At 37.3% G+C, this 16,524-nt stretch overlaps 1 protein-coding gene across 7 annotated transcripts in view; it reads left to right on the top strand.

Moving 5' to 3' along the window:
* ROBO1 (roundabout guidance receptor 1) overlaps positions 1-16,524 on the top strand; it is a 994,953-nt gene that overhangs the window by 852,720 nt on the left and 125,709 nt on the right. The window lies entirely within an intron of this gene.

The raw sequence follows: 16,524 nt of genomic DNA, 5'->3' as shown, positions 1-16,524 counted from the left end.
CCATTTCCATGTGTTTACAGTTAACATTTTTACAAAATTTATTTGCATAAGATGCTTCCAGGAGATCTCCTCAGTTACTTCAAGGGTTTGCTGTAGCCAGTCTCCTTTGCAAATTGCTTTTCTCTTCCATATAGTTTAGTATGGCTTCTGAAAAATAAAATCTCACTCTTAGTTAAATAGAGTATGACTATACCTCATTGTAAAATAAAATCCCATAATTACAGATTATATTTTTAAATCTCTATTTCAGGTAGAGACTATGTGGTGCATTGTCTTTTTTATATCTGTGATTCCATTTGGCTTTTTCACCTGTGTCCTGTAAGTGTACACTAAACACCTTAATCAAACATGCTCTCATTGAATCATGACTGGTTTGATTCTACGATTAGTAGGCGTCCCCTCATCTTAATTCCTTTGTTCCACATATGCTGATATCTTCCGTTGTGAATTTTGTGACCCAAGAGAGTGTCTATGTGAGGAAAAGAGTATTGAAAATTTGTTCAATAAGTTACAACACACATCACATGCATCTAAGAAATGCTTGCCCTAGACTTGAGCAACCAATTAATCAACTAGCACGATAACTCAGCAGTGAGAGAGACAGAATAAATCTGCCTTCGAATAAGTATGACTTCAAATGACTTTAAAAAAAAAAGAGAGAGAGAGTAACTCAAAGATTTTGGTAAGTCTAGAAACTAGAATAAGATAATTCCACTTTATCAACTTTTAAGAAGCACCGAAAAATCACAAACAAAGTGAAAATTCTGTGTGACAAGTTTGCTTGAGGAAATGAAAGCAAGAGCCCAGGGGAATAGATACTGAGAAGAAACATTTCTCTGCTTAATGATAATAATTCCTTTGGGTTCCATGTACTGTTAACATAAAAATATTTTACCCTTAGATCACACTCCAGATCACATTAGTGCATGCACTCCAGAGTTCCCATTTCCCTGCCTGAATAATTCAGACACACCCAAATGGCTATTATCTTTGGCTTTCTCAACTTTTTCCTGATCACCTCTTTGTGTTTAATACAAACTAAAGACAAAATTCTCAGCACATTAAGTAAATTGTGTTCAGTACCCTGGAGAATACCAAATAAATAACTATTATATAGCTTTCAAATTGTACAACATTATTTAAAAATAAAATATGCAAAGGTAGAGAAGAATTCAGTAGAGATTAATAGGTACATAATGTTAAAAGGGTGATCAGAGAATGCCTGAATAAAAATACTAGGAGAAGTGATAGGTTAATGCGCAGATATTCAGAAAACCTGTTTTTTGATTGGACAGAGCAGTTGATTCTAGACCTAAAGTGATAGCCAGCCGACATTTCCACTAAGGAGCAAAGAAAGAATCTGCTTGGCTGACTAGAGTGAACAAAGGAGAGTGTCATAATATAGAATGTCCGGAAACAGCAAATGGCCCACTTTGTAATACCCTACAATGTAACAGAATGTAACAAATATTTTATATCTCCATCTCAGTAGGCCTAGGAGGCCTTGTCACTATGACATCTGAAGGTATGAATGGTGGCCATCACAAAAGTAGGTACATTAATTGGGAGTTTTTGTAGTAATCTAGCCACGAGATAAATGGCGGGGGGGGGGGGGGATGGGGAGCAGGGGGTGGAATCAGTCTATTAGGAGGAGAGCTGTAGAAAAGTAACTGGATCCTGAATCTCTTGCACAGTAGTATGTTGGACATGGCGTGTAAGGAGTGCAGCGTCAAGGCATACCTTTACGGGTTGGCCTGAGAACGTGTGGGTGCCACTAACGATAGCGCATTGAGTGTAGATCGTTGGGGTGGCTTAGATCAGAGCTGAGGTTTGGACATGGTAATTATCAAATGCTCATAAAAGATCTAAGTATATATGAAATAAGCGGTTGGGCGTATGAGTCAGAAATCCAGACTTGAGGTTGAGGCAGGAGAATAAATTAAGTTGTGGCGAGCATACAAGTACTCATTTTTATGCAGTCCTCCCCTCCCTTTAAGGAGATGAAAGACGGATCACCCCCGCTTCTCAGGCAGCTCCGTTTGACTATTTTGGCTTCGTGTGTTTTGAGTAAAGACTAACGTTATTAAATACGAGTACTTAAGTGAGTCTCAACTGCACTGTTTCCTTACACTGGGCAACCTCTACATAGGTAAGCTTAGACCATCGGACACAGCTCATGGCCCAAGACCTGAATTATGGGTTTCAGAACTTTGCAGTCCTCAACTCTGTGCCCATGACCATCAGGTAGGGTGGATGTAGGCTTGACCTGCTGACACAAGTCACGACAGTATTCCTAACATATAGTAGTCTATCTTGATGCCTATGAAACTCACCAGGGTCCACCTCTTTGCTCAGTGTTAGAAGCTCACGTCATTTAAGAATGAGTCCAGAACAAAAAGAGGAGAAGCAGGGCTTAGCTCTTGAGCAGAAAGGCAAACAAATGAAAGAGCAGAAGAAACCTAAAATGAAAAAAAAAAAAAAAAAGGAAAGCAGGTGGGCTGTCCAGAGTTTTCAGGAGGATCTGGGGAGGAATCAGTCACAGCTGGTAGATCAAATAATGTGAGGACTAAGCGTTGACCACCTACCCGTAAGAACTTGGTGTCAATCAAAGATGGCTCCGACAAGTGCTGTTGCGGGCAGGATGGGGGCAGTGGGTGGTGGTAAAAATATTGAAACTGGCCACAGACTAGACAGGACTCTTTATAGGTTACAATATGGTAGATAAAAAAAATTAAATGTTCCAGTTAATTTTTAATGTTATATTTTATGTGTTTCAATATGAATGTGTTCATTTTTATAACAGTCATAGTTTAAACCTGCTGTAGTAAATTTGGTTTTTTTTTTAAGCAAAATCTTGGAAATTCCTCTGACATCATATATTGTATTAGACAATTTTATGATTTTTTGCCAGTCTTTAATTTATTACAGTATCATATTTATTTTCAATGCCCAAAGGGATGCTATCCTCTAACTCAAAAGCACCAGCCATTCATACCTTCAGCAGTTTGGAAGCAATGTAAAAACCACTTTTAATCAGGGATCCGACAACTTAAAGATGTAACAACCTATGACTATGAACTGATGCCAAGATGTTAATGTATAAAAAAATCTAAAATCATTTAAATGTTGCCAAAAAAGCTGATCCACGGTAGTGTTCCATATGCCAGGAAGTAGTAACATCTGAAATTTTACTACTCCCAAGACCATCTGTGCATTTTGTATAAATTATGACCATCGAACTGTTAAAACACTAGAAGTAAAAACGCACATTTTTAAACATAGAGAAATGAGTCGGCTAAAACTCAGCAGTTTGGTTACAAAATCTCTGTTCTTCTTTAGATCATACCTGGTTTTGTTTTGTTGTCTCCCTTTGGACAAATGTAAGTTGAATGATAAAAGCAAAAATAAAATAAAATTCAGATTATCAGTAGAATGCATGACTGTATTTCTCATTCTTCCTATCAAAAATCTGAAAAGCCATTCTTAGAAAAAGTTGGTTATCCGATATTTTATGTGGTTTTACTTTTCCTACGCTTTGTATTCAGATGGTTGCTTTCATTTCTCTTATTGATATGCTTTGCCCAACATGTTGAGAACTGACAAGCTGCAGATGAAAGCACCTAATATCCTTACTAAAGGCAAGTGAAGATAGCACGGTTATTGCTACAGTTCAGGTCACATGAATTCCTAGAGTTCTTTAATGTGGTGGAATTTTTCTTTTTGGTTGAAAATGTAAAGTACACATCTTCCAGCTGTGAGAACAAAGGCACACCCTGCACAAAGGGAAAATATGTCAGAGAATTGTAGCTGCACCTGTATTTTGGAAATTCTTTAGTCACTTCTTTTCGCAATGACCTAGATCTTGAGCCAAAGTTTAGATCCGTGATGCTCATAAACGAGAGGCATACAAATTACATTTTCTTTCACTTCTACGTGACATGAGAATCTTTTCAAACTCTTTTGGCATATATCCCTTAGAATTAAAGAGATCTCACATGGTGTTTGTCACAAGTACTCTTTCTTTTCTCTATTAGACACAAGTACTTAAAGTAAGAGACGCAAAAGTAGTTTACTTGTCTGACTGGATAAAATTGACTTGCTTCACATCCTTGAGAGTTAGTCAGAACTGTCATGATTAATAAATTAAATTTTCTCATAATGATGAATCAGAGGCCTTAAAGCTCTCTCTTTGATGTATAACAATGCTAAAATAAACCTCATAAAAAGTGATATATTTATCTCAATATAGTTTACAGAAATTACATTTAAGCTCAAGATATTTTATAGATATATCAAAAATTTAAAAAGGAAAACTAATACCAAATATTAAAATAATAATTTTGTGTTCATTAAGACAAATCAATGACTTTTGAATTAAAGAAAAGCTAAGTTTAAAATAGTTAACACAAATACTATTCTAGATTATAAAGGAACTCAATAATTACTTAAGTTGGTTCCTTACAAGATTAACTACAATAAATGATGTCATATAGACCTTAAATTGCCCAAGAGAAATGCTGTTATAAATTTGAATTTCTGGATGAATGACTAGTGAATATAAAGAAGGGGGGGAAAACAGTTACAGCTAAACACTATCAAAGTTTCCCACATGTTGCATAATTGCTTAATATGATGGCGTTAGTATTCTGTGAGTCGATACAATTTCTTTAATGTTACTGGAGGGTAGGCGGCTCCACACAATTATACAGGACCATGGTGATCACTTTCCCAACCACTGAATCTCAATAAAATCACTGACATGCTAGTGGTCATAGTAGGAATTACAGGCATAGAAAAAAAATTTTTTAATTGATTTTTTTAAATGAAGAATCCTTATCTCAATTTTTATAAGAACCACTGTATTATATATTACATTGCTCTATAGAGCCTATGGGGTAGTTAACAAAAGAAGGGCAAGTATAGCTAACCTTCCATGTCGGAGAGTCCCACAGGCATAGACTTAACTAGTCATACATGAGACATTAAAATGTGTTATGTGCAAATATTGGTGATCTCACATAGGGAACAGATTTCTGTAGTTTGTCCTGGCACCAATATACCATCGCACTGTTAAAAAAAATTTATATATATATATGTTTTAATTTTTTTTTAAGATTTATTTATTATGTATAGTGTTCTGCCTGAATGTACACTTGCAGACCAGAAGAGGGCACCAGATCACAGTATAGATGGTTGGGAGCTACCATGTGGTTGCTGGGTATTGAACTCAGGACCTTTAGAAGAGCAGTCAGCGCTCTTAACCTCTGAGCCATCTCTCCAGTCCTATATGTTTTAATTTAAGGCTTGTGTTGTTTGACACTGTTCCTGGAAAGAAGTAAGCAAACATCTACTTATCAAATAAAAAATTGATGACAGCCCAAAGTAAAATTACCACCAAAGTTCAACTTGGTGAACCAGTGAATTTTATTATAATTACTCACAAGAGTATGAGTAAGGGGTTATTTATGGGCATAGAAATGACTCAAAGACAGATAATAGCATCAAAAGCTGACCTGAACGTAGGTGACAGCTCACTAAAGCTGTAACTCTGAAACTTAATGAAAGGCCTATAGGCAAGAAAATCAGTTTAAGAGTGTCTTTTGCAGACAGCTTAGTTTGTCTGAGCCACCTCTCACATCTTGAGTTTTCTGAAAATGTCTCTCCGCAGTCTTTACTGCTTAAATACTCTTGAAGAGAGAGGAGCCTAGTGAATGTGATCAGCTTCAAGGGTTTCCTGAAGCCTTTGAGTAATTTGCTTCCTGCAGGATGAAGTGTTTTGCTTCCCTTTGAAACATCCTGTGCCTTGATGGCCTTCTCTCCAAAATGGAGAAAATTGGTATGAAACATCATAATGAATATGAGATAAGAAATTTATTCTGACTTATCAGCAAAATAATAATTTTGCTTGTATTTATGAAATTATATATATAATAACTGATGGCTAGAAACTGAGTTTTTGTAAGTTAGTGTATGAGTATTAACAGGAAAAATTAGTAATAAGTCATCACAAACTCACTAAATAAATATTAAATCAGTATTTATTGACTGTTGAAAGTTAGCATCTAAAGAATTGAATTTAGTCCCCTGTTTCAGTGTCCTGTGCAAATAAAATTTAAAACACAGGTTTTTTTCTGAAAGTTTCAAACAAATATTTACAAGTTTAGAAACAGGTATTTTAGAAACATCAATAACTTAAACTCTTATGTGATGACAACTTGCTATATAGTAGATTATTTATACAGCCTCATTTCATCTACTTGATCATGCACAGAATAAGCTATCTTCATTCGCTGGGAAGAAATGCCTCTCACTTCACGTCCATAGGGAACAAAAAGTAGATGATAAAGGCGGGAGAGATGGCTCAGTTGTTAAGAGAGCTGCTTGATCTTCCAAAGGTCCTGAGTTCAAATTCCCAGCAACCACACAGTGGGTCATAACCATCTGTAATGTGATCTGATGCCCTCTTCTGGCCTACAGGTGTACATGCAGGCAGAACACTGTATACATAATAACAAATAAATAAAACTTCAAAAAAGAAGATGATAATAGTTAAAAGCTTACCTATGCAACTACTACAATCAAGGCTATGTTCTAAGAACTCTGTACAATAATTGTATAGTAATTGTTTCAATGATAGCAGCAACACTGTCAAGTAATTACAAAGTATTTTCCTAAGGCAGTGGCCATTCCAATTATGGATCACTTATCAGAAACCTATATTTTGTTCATCGTTAATATTTTTGTAGGGCCCTATAGAATGTGCTACATGTATGACCTAATATCATATTGTAACATTGCCTTTTATCTACAAGTGTTTTTTTTTTTAATGTTTACTATGTATGCATTTGCTTGTGTGTATGTGCAAGTGTGCCTTCATGTGGAGAACAGACATTAAGGTCACTTGTCTTCTGCTATCATTCTACACCATTTTTGAGGCAGAGATCTCCCACTGAACCCGGAGCTCACAAATTATGCTGGTCTTTCTGGCTAGCAACCAAGGCCCCAGGATCTACCAATTTTAACCCCTGGCTGTTGAAATTACGGGCACATGTTGCCACGACCAGATTTTTTTTCCAAGTGTTTTAAGATATTATACTTTTTTTTTCCAAACTAGACTAGTTACATTTAAGAATTATCTCATTATCTCTAGAAATTAAATCTGTAATGGAAAAAAAGATTGATTAAAATTTGAGTAGCTAAAAGCTTTCATAAAAGATGCATAGTAACAGTTGAGTTCAACAAAAGACTCTGGTAAACTAAGATTATCTGATTTTAACACTAGAAGCCTTGTAAACAATGATATTGGAAAGTGTCTGTGGGGGAGGCTAACTAACTGCTCACCACTTACCATTTAGGGATTAAAAACATTCTTGCCCCAGTAAGAAATCTATCTGAATGTGCTTTAAGTGCCCACTCCAAAATTTAGATTGTCCCTGTTCTAAAATCAGCATTGACAATCATGTCAGAAAATACTGCTAAGTGCTTTAAGCAAATATAAGAAATTATATGATGAGCTGCGGAAGGTCTACTAATGCAGTCAGCTGTTTTGTGTAAGTGTGACTGGCGTGTCTGACAACTAACACACTAGCATCAGATAGTGTATAAGCTCTGCCTGAGTTGATTTCTAACAATGACCTCTGTGACTGATTCTGGTATAAATTCATTGTAATATTTTTATTAATTAATTTATTTATTCACTTTGCATGTCGGTGGTATCCTGCTCCCTCTTCTTCCAGTCCCACCTTCCCTCCATCCCCTATTCCTCAGAAAAGGGGAGCCCTCCTACCTACCCATCCCAGCTCAACAGTTTGCATCAGGACCGAGTTTGTCCTCTTCCCCTGTGGCCTAGCAAGGCAGTCCTGTCACGGGAATTAAAAATATACCTTCTTATATTTGAAATTCTGTTTGAGCCTTTGTGACAAATTTCTTTAAAATAATTTTGCCTTGAACTTTTAATTCTTCTCTCTGCCTGTCCTCTATGTCCTCCATGTCATGTATATTGTTTTCTATATACATGTTTGATTATTATAACAGATATGTTATATATATGTATATATATATATATATGTTTGATTATTATAACAGATAATAATCAAGTAATTTTATGCTAACCATTTCTGTCAGAGCTAGTCCAACCTGAAACCATTTTATTAGCATATATTGATTGTATAGTCATGAGTTTCCCTGTGACATTTCATACATATATACTGTATATTTTCTTCATATTCACCACCAACTTCTTATTGACCTAATTTTCTCTTCCCCCTTATACCTAGTTTCCTCTATTTTCCTTCCTCTCCCTCCACCCCCATCTCCTTCCTGACCTTCCTTTTTTCTGTCTCCCATCTTGCTTCCTAAGGTTACTGATTGGGTCCAGATTAGTGAGTATGTGATTGAGCTTGAGCACCTCACAACGCCTGCACCACAGGCACCCTACCCCATTGCCCATTGCATAGTGATTTTCAGGCAAGGATGGGACTTTGTCATCTCATCCCAGTCACCATTATCTCCCAAAAGGTCCCAGGAAGGAGCGTGGGCTCAAAGACTTCAAGGGCTGTATTCTTCCTTTCTATGAGAAGACTAGTTAGTTAGTTAGTTAGTTAGTTAGTTAGTTAGTTAGATCCAGTTTTGAAAAATGTGCACAAAGCATCCCACTGTATCAATTCATTTCAACATGAGCATATTTGTGATTTTTCTGAGTATTTCAACGTAGACATGATGGCCAATCATCACCGTTTGCTCAGGGCTCTCCTGGTACATAGCAGGGAAAATCCTAGCCTTTTCCCCCTGTCTGCCAGATCTAAAAAAAAACAAGAATGGCAGGCTACCCTAATCCAAGATGGTTGAAGTGAATTGTTTTATGCATGAACAGCACTGAGTGACGTCACAGACTAGGAAAAGTAACTAAAGATGATTAGAAGGTTGTATCTTTGTTGTGTCTTTCACAAGCAAAATGAAGAATTGAAAATATCAATAATACAGCTATGGGCTAATTCGGTTATTCATTCAAACACTTATTTGGCACTTTCCTCCCCTCCCCATGCTAAAGAGGCAGAGTTGCTGAGATGAGACATGTCATAACTTTTTCCAGTCCTGTTCTGCATCCTGTATGTCTTTGAGGGTTTCTTTGATTTCTCGTGTTGGTGTGATATTTGGGTAAAAAGCAGCTGACTCACATCCCATCCAAATCCCCAGTGTCCTCCAGATCCTTCACAAACTTGGCATTCAGCCCACTCCTTGCCAATTGCTTCCTCTCCTCCAATTCCCATATGTCTCCTTCCCGAGCCATCTGCTCCTCCTCCTCCCTTCCTTCAGTCAGTATTTTCCTCTGCTCTTCGGTTCCTTCATTGTTCAATGTCCGTCGCTTCCTTTCCCCCACTTCTCTTCTAGAGGAAACCATTATATTTACCACAGCTGATGATGTAGATCCCCACTTCCCTGAGAAATTGAGTTTGTGTTCCTGTAAAATAAATAGGTACTGCTCTGACAGAGAGGTCAAGGGAAACTGGGGTGGCAAGCCAAAAGTAGATGTTTTCCTGTCCATCTTACACGTAGCTAATGCACATTATGCACTCTACTTCCTTAAAAACATAATTTTAACTCATGATTTACTCAAGAATAAAATCAATTATATTTGTGATAGCATTATAAAATTAATTAAAAATAAATTTTTGTCCAATCTAATTGCTTCATCCTCAGGTTTTATAATACGAACACTGCATCCATAGAATAAGTACATGTTTGAGCATTATAAAACCAAGATATAAATTCCAGGATTCAAAATTTACATTCATAAGATGATGAAAGTTATTTAATCTGCATAGTTTTTTTTCTTCTTGCATCTATCAAATGATTTGTCTAATACTACCTATATTAGTTCATGTGGGTATATGGTGAGAAGACACATGTCACTGTTAGTATGAATGCTATATAGATACATATTTAAGTATTATGAATATTCTGGCATGTTTTGATATGGTGTACCTGTGTGGATTCTAAGAATAGTTAGTTTTCAAGACTATATGGAAACGGGAAATGAGGAACTTTTATACTGTATCATCTATAATTTCATGAAAATGTAATAAAATCATACTTTAAATGTATGTAAAAGATATCCTGTCTTACGTGTTCTTTGCCAATATTTGTATCCACACCAGATTCACAAATGTGAGAATATTCATTCCCACAGAATCGCCCTCAGGACTTAGGGTAAGCATGGTGAGTGAGTAAGGACTTTAGACTAATACTGGGATGAGGAAGCTGATGCAAGTCTTTTGTCCAGCTGTGTTCTGAAATCATCAATTATGGCTTTCACAGGGAAATAAGCTGACATGCCTAAGGCAGCCGCTGTGCAGACTGAATCAACTTTTTTTCCCACACATCAAGAACACTTCTAGTTAGAATCCATCCTTAGGCCAGTTGAGAAATTCTATGATTCAGAAGCAGAGGGCTGGTTGGGAAAGGATGGTTTATGTTCCCAGGAAGCACTCTGAGCCTTTCACACACTTTCAAATCTGCATAATCACATGTAGACCCAGCAAATACAAAACTGAATTTGAATACAAAACTAGGATAAAGAGATCCCAGTGTTTCCAAACTACTTGTGAACTCAAACCTTTAGAAGGGATTGCAATAAACTAAGACATTCTCGATCCTAGCACGCATGTTAGGCTAGATGGCAGTCAGATATTCTAATGAGGATTTGGCAACTGTTCTTATTGAAATTTGTGATTAGTAAGCTTCTGGCTGATTTATGAAAGTCATTGCTTCTGCTGCTTTGCCTGCCTAGAATGTCCTGACCTCTTCACCCTTCTTTTTTTTTTTCTCTTTAAAACTAATTTTCACATCCCAACTTAAATTTTTAAATTTAATTTTTGACTCTCTCTCTCTCTCTCTCTCTCTCTCTCTCTCTCTCTCTCTCTCTCTCTCTCTCTCTCTCTCTGTTTGTGTGTGTGTGTGTGTGTGTGTGTGTGTGTGTGTGTGTGTGTGGTGTTCCTTTGGTTTAGGTAGTGTTGGCATACATGACATGGTGCACATGTGGAAAGCAGATGAGTGTCGGGCTTCACCCTCCCCTTGTTTGGCAGAGGGTCACTCACGTTTCTTATCACTGGTTTGTACATCAGCTGGCAACATCTGGTTGGTCTTCCCACCCCAGCCTTCTATCTCAACACAGAAATACCAAGATTAGAGATTTGAGCCACTGTGACTGGACTTCATTTGGGTTCTTGCTTGAACTTTGGCCATCAGGCTTATGCAGCAAGCTCTTTAACTGGCGAGCTGTCTCTGTAATCCCTCAGTGCTCAGTTTTTAAGGTGTTTCTACAGAGAGTCTTCTGTCAAATCCTACCTGCTATACCCACACTAGCATTAGTTTTCAGATCTTTCCCCTTTTTTTTTTCCCAAGTATTACTTGTCTCTTAGAGAAGAGGCGTCAAGTGAATACCTACGTCCCTGTGCCTGTCTTTTGGTAGGAGCTTGCAATGGTTTGCTTCAATTGACAGCTTGATGGGGTTATTTATTTCTCCATTACAAAGATGTATTGATTATAATGGTTCTCATTTGATTAATAAAGGTGTGTTTGAACCTAGTTGTAGTGATTTAAAGTTCTCAGTTCGAAACCACCATTTGTTTTGTACTAACCCAAATGATAGTGTATTGCTACCTATTTATGATAGTCCTTCTGTGACTCAAATTATACAACTGTCCCACTCTGTTTTGTCTGGGGTTGTAGTTCACTGTTATTGTAGTTATCTGGCATACATATGACTCTAGATTAGATCCTTAATAATAAGAACAGGAAGGGAAGGGACCGGAGATGAGAGGAAGTTGCAGGAGGGAGAAGTGGGGAAAGGCAAAAGGAGGAAAGGCTAGGAAAGAGGAGAGGACAGGAGGGGGAAAAGGAAAAAGAAGATAGAGGAAGAACGAAAAGGTGTAGTAATGGGTTAAAACAAGAGGACTGCCACCCTGATCTGCCTCAGTCCCATCAACCATGTGCCTCTAATTAGCATCCTCAATCCTCCAGCCTAAGTGCTTCCCTCACAAAGGAGAGAGGTTCCCAGAAACTCTACTAATCCCCACCCCCCAAAAGAGTAAGACTTCATAATTCAAACTGATTATCTGTGAGGCGCACCTATCTCAAGTACTGGGAGGACACAGAAAGAGCGCGAGTGGCCACAGGGCATTTCCTGCAGCAGGCCTTTGAGGTTAGCCTGCCACTGGAGCACAGAAACCAGAAACACAGATGCTGTATCCCTTCTGCTTTCTGCCCACCGTGTGTCCTTACTCCCTCAGCGTAGGTGCCCTCAGTTCTAAGCACTTTGATATATCTGATCAGCCCAGTAAATTTCTCCAAATTGCCGTGGACTAGTGGAATTTCGCTTGAGTCTGGGAGCACTTTGTTTAATTACAGGTTGAAGTCGCTTGCCAAATTAAAGACACAATCTTTTGTGGGTTCAAGGATGGTGTTCTAACCCGTTTATTTTATGTTCAATGTTCTATTAATCTCAAATGAAATGTTTCTCCAAAAAAAAAAAATGTAGCTTCAAATTTACTTGAAAGCATTGCCTATAAATCTTATCTTTGAATTGGGAAAGTTCACTGATATCAGCCTGGGGTTGGGAAAGCCTCAGTGTTTAGACAGTTTGCTTTGCAAGTCACTTATCTGTGACTGTGCATGATGACCAGGCGGCATTTTGTTTCTTTCTGTTTACCTCAAACAAAATGAATTGTAACCTTCTTTTTAAAGTAGTACATTCCAAAGTTCACTGATTGTACAAGGCCTTCTTTCTTTAAAAGAGGCCCCAAATGCAGAAATCAAAGAAACATTTGAAGTCATTCAGGTTTAAATTGCTGTTCCTCTGAACCTTTTAAAGGGACCTGGGATCTCTATTTGTGCTTGGCCAAAGTTAAATCTGTTCCTCTATGGTGTCCACATCACTGCCTTTATGGAAAGATTTTCCTCCCAGAATAATTTCAATTTTCCTTCCTAGGCCAAAGTCCCTAATGCTGATTGTGTTTCTTCTTTGTTTAAAAGGCCAGTTGCTTAAACCAAATAGCAGTTGGTAACATCTGACCTCTTCATTTTTTATCTCCTTAAAACCAAAGAACTTGATAATATGATAAATCATACACTTGTAAAATAATCTGGTGTACATTAACAGAATTACTACCAGATGGTACAGGATTTCTCTTCTTAAGTCTTAAAAAATGTAGGTGCTTAGAAGGTGAAGCTTAGAAGGCCAGTCATGTTAGAAACAGGCTCAGGTTAAGATCCACTTGTATGAAAAAAAAAAAAATCTCAAGAGCAGCTGACCGCAACTTATACAAAACTGATTGAAAACAATGGAAGTTCATCTCCTTGAGAGGATAAAGGAATCCATTATTTCTTATGCTACCTTTAACCTCTTCTCTCATCCAGATACATCACACACATCAATCTATAGAGCCCTACATTATACTTGCAAGGATTATATCAGATTTACTCATCTTCATAAATATTGTACCTCAATAGGTATAAATATTGTACCTCAACTCTGTCATAGTAATAAACTCATATTTACCTGGGAGCAAGAGAGCCATTCTCTCTGCCCAGTAACTAATGTGGGTTCTTCCCTTAATTCCATGTCCTGCAAACAGTGCATGCAATATGTGTTGTAAATATGAACATTTATTCCAATGACCACTAGATGGATTAATGGCAATTATGCTGGATTTCCCTATTGGGCAGGCTTAAGTCTGTCATGCACTGAAAGCGGAACCCTGAGTCTAACACACTGGAGAAGCCCAGGGATCACATTTATTTGCTCATCTTGTCATTCAGGTTCAGTACATACATACATTTGCATGATTTTGCACATTCGTACCTTATGTCATGGGAAGCCAGGAAAATACAAATTCTTCATCTCTATCAGAAAGAAAGCACACTAGAGAAGCTTTGCTTTGTATGTGTGTAGAATGCGATCCAGATTATAGAATGATCTGGAACACATTTTTTTTTACATTCCTTTATTGTTAGTTGCCTCGTCCAATTGCATAAAAAACGATAGAAAGTATCTTCACTGTGGGTGGGTTGTAAAACTAAGGACAGTGCATGCAACAGTGGGCTATACCTCAGGTGAAAGACATCAAAATTCTGATGAGTATTGGGTCACACAGATTGTTAAATGAAAATATTAAAGCATTGATTAAACTTGCCACAGGCTTGATGACGGAAGGTTCATGTACTTACTTGCCTACAGAAAGCCATTAAAGGCTTTTGCACATAACACAGTGTTGTTTTTGTTTTGTTTTGTTTTCAGATGCCATGGTTTGTGAATATTAACGCGTTTAAAATTCCTAGACAAACATCAGGGAATTTCCATGCATTTATTTGGGAAAGTGACCAGACTTGGAATTTGTCTTCTACAGTGTAGTACAAGAGTCTGTTATGAACTTCAGCTCTAGACTGTTAAGCATTGTCTGAAGACTGACAGCTGACATTGTGAGAAGTCTATACATGCAATTGCTCCGGGCAATGAAGATAATCTGTTTTCTACATGGAAACTATGTATTTTAAATGCTGAAGTTAGGACAGGGTCCTAGTCATCAGAGAATATGTATCATGCATGGCAGACAAGCAAAGCAGGAAAGAAAAAAAGAGAGAGATGGTTAATTGCATTTTGCTCCTTCGTCTTTCCATTGACTGACATCACTTGGGGCATAACCACCCCGTAACACCAAGCTCCTGGTTGCATGTTTGTCTGGAAGCAACCTAGGATTTACAAAATTCCGACTTCTAGCTCCAAGTTCTAACTGTATGATTTAGATGTAGGTCAAGAGCAATTGCAGCTCCCTTGAAGATTAGGCAGAGGTCAGGAGCAATCCGTAGATCCATTATAGCAATCTACAGTCCCGTGATGCCCTTTGCAGTGCATTTCTCTTCAGCGTGTTTTTTGTCTTGGCCCTAGAACTGAACCACATATGATTGTAAGTACATCTGAGATGCCAACCCAAATGATCTTTGAAACATTTTTTAAGTAAATAACTTTCCCCTTTGTTTTGCTTTCTTAGATCACTATAGAAGTAGAAGGCCACAGGAGGCACTTATTTTTACGTTTCATGTACTGTGAGTTTATCACTAGTTTTCCAGAGGTGCACACAGCTAATGCTCAAACTGAGTGCTAAAGTCTGAACTACTCTCGTTCAGTCTTTGTGTTCCCAAAGGGTTACATCCACCCAACATACACATACATATACACATAGATGTGTATATAGACACATATTAAAGTACATAACATTGAGGGATATAGGGGAGATTTGTCTTAGTCTCACGCATCTCTAAATGATTGCGGCGCAGCATTGCCAAATCAATGAGACAGATAAAAGCGAAAGAAGAAAGTCGCTGTATGAGTTTTGAATGTATACCTCTGGTCTTATGGGCTCAATCTTCCAATGAATTAACTAGTTAACTAATTAAGCTGCTTACTTTAAGTTTCTCTTGTGCCTCTTTGATATTCTGAGATGAAAACACTACCAGCTGCAGATCAAACTTTACTTCAATCCACAGGTTTTTACAAATGTGTTTATACTTGTGTAGAAACTTAGTTAATTATATTAGATAATTGTGTTGATCTTTTATATTTGCAAATACCTTTTTGGAAAGTCAGTCTGGCCACTGTATTTTCTTTCTTTCTTTTTCTAAAGCAACATCAAAACAAGAATCTGTTATCTTCTGTGGCATCCAAAATGTAATTTTCTCTTTTAAATGTTTTTCTTTTTTGTTACTTTTCTTTTCTAATATATACATTTATATTATTACATCCAATGAACTACCTACATCAAGAAGAACCACAAAACAATCAGGATTTATCTAAGTGTTACTGTATTTTCAAGTCCAAGAATCCCGACAACACTAAATTGTGGGGCACTGTCTTCGGAATATAAGTAAATGTTACAAATCACACCATGTCTCCGGAAAAAGCATTATCTTTGCAAAGTATTTGGTGGTGAAGCAAATCCTCACACTCAGGCAAAGCTGGAGAGAACAAGCCAAAGAAGAAGGCAGAAAAAGAAAAACGGATTTGCTGTTGGAAAAGTATTTTCAGCTGGTGTGTCCTTGTAACTCAAAGGAGCCAAGAGTTTGAAAATGAGCTTTTTCTCTTCTCAAATACTATGAACATTTGTCATCTTTATTTCGAGCGCACAGTCATAATTTTCCTCCGTAGAATTTTATTTCAGGCTGTCTTAGCAATGACTATATGTAAATTCAGAATTATAGCCAGATGGCTGGATGAGGTGATAAAAAAAGCAAACCTGGTTTTGTGGGAGAGTGAAAATTGCCTGTAAGACTTTGTTTTTACCTTTAAAACAGCAGGACATTGTTTCATGAGACTTGTGAAGGAAATAATACATTAAGTTTAATAGCTGTGGGCTAAATTAATTTTTCATATCCAAGCCGAACACTACCATGTAATCTGCCTAGAGTTTTCATAGATGTAAAAGCCAATCACCTCCCTTGCTTTTAGGAGATGGCTTGCAAAGGGTACTT

The sequence above is a fragment of the Acomys minous genome (assembly GCF_964271855.1).
Source record: "Acomys minous genome assembly, chromosome: 11".
Classification (NCBI taxonomy): Eukaryota; Metazoa; Chordata; class Mammalia; order Rodentia; family Muridae; genus Acomys; species Acomys minous.
This window is presented reverse-complemented; position numbering and strand designations above follow the sequence as displayed.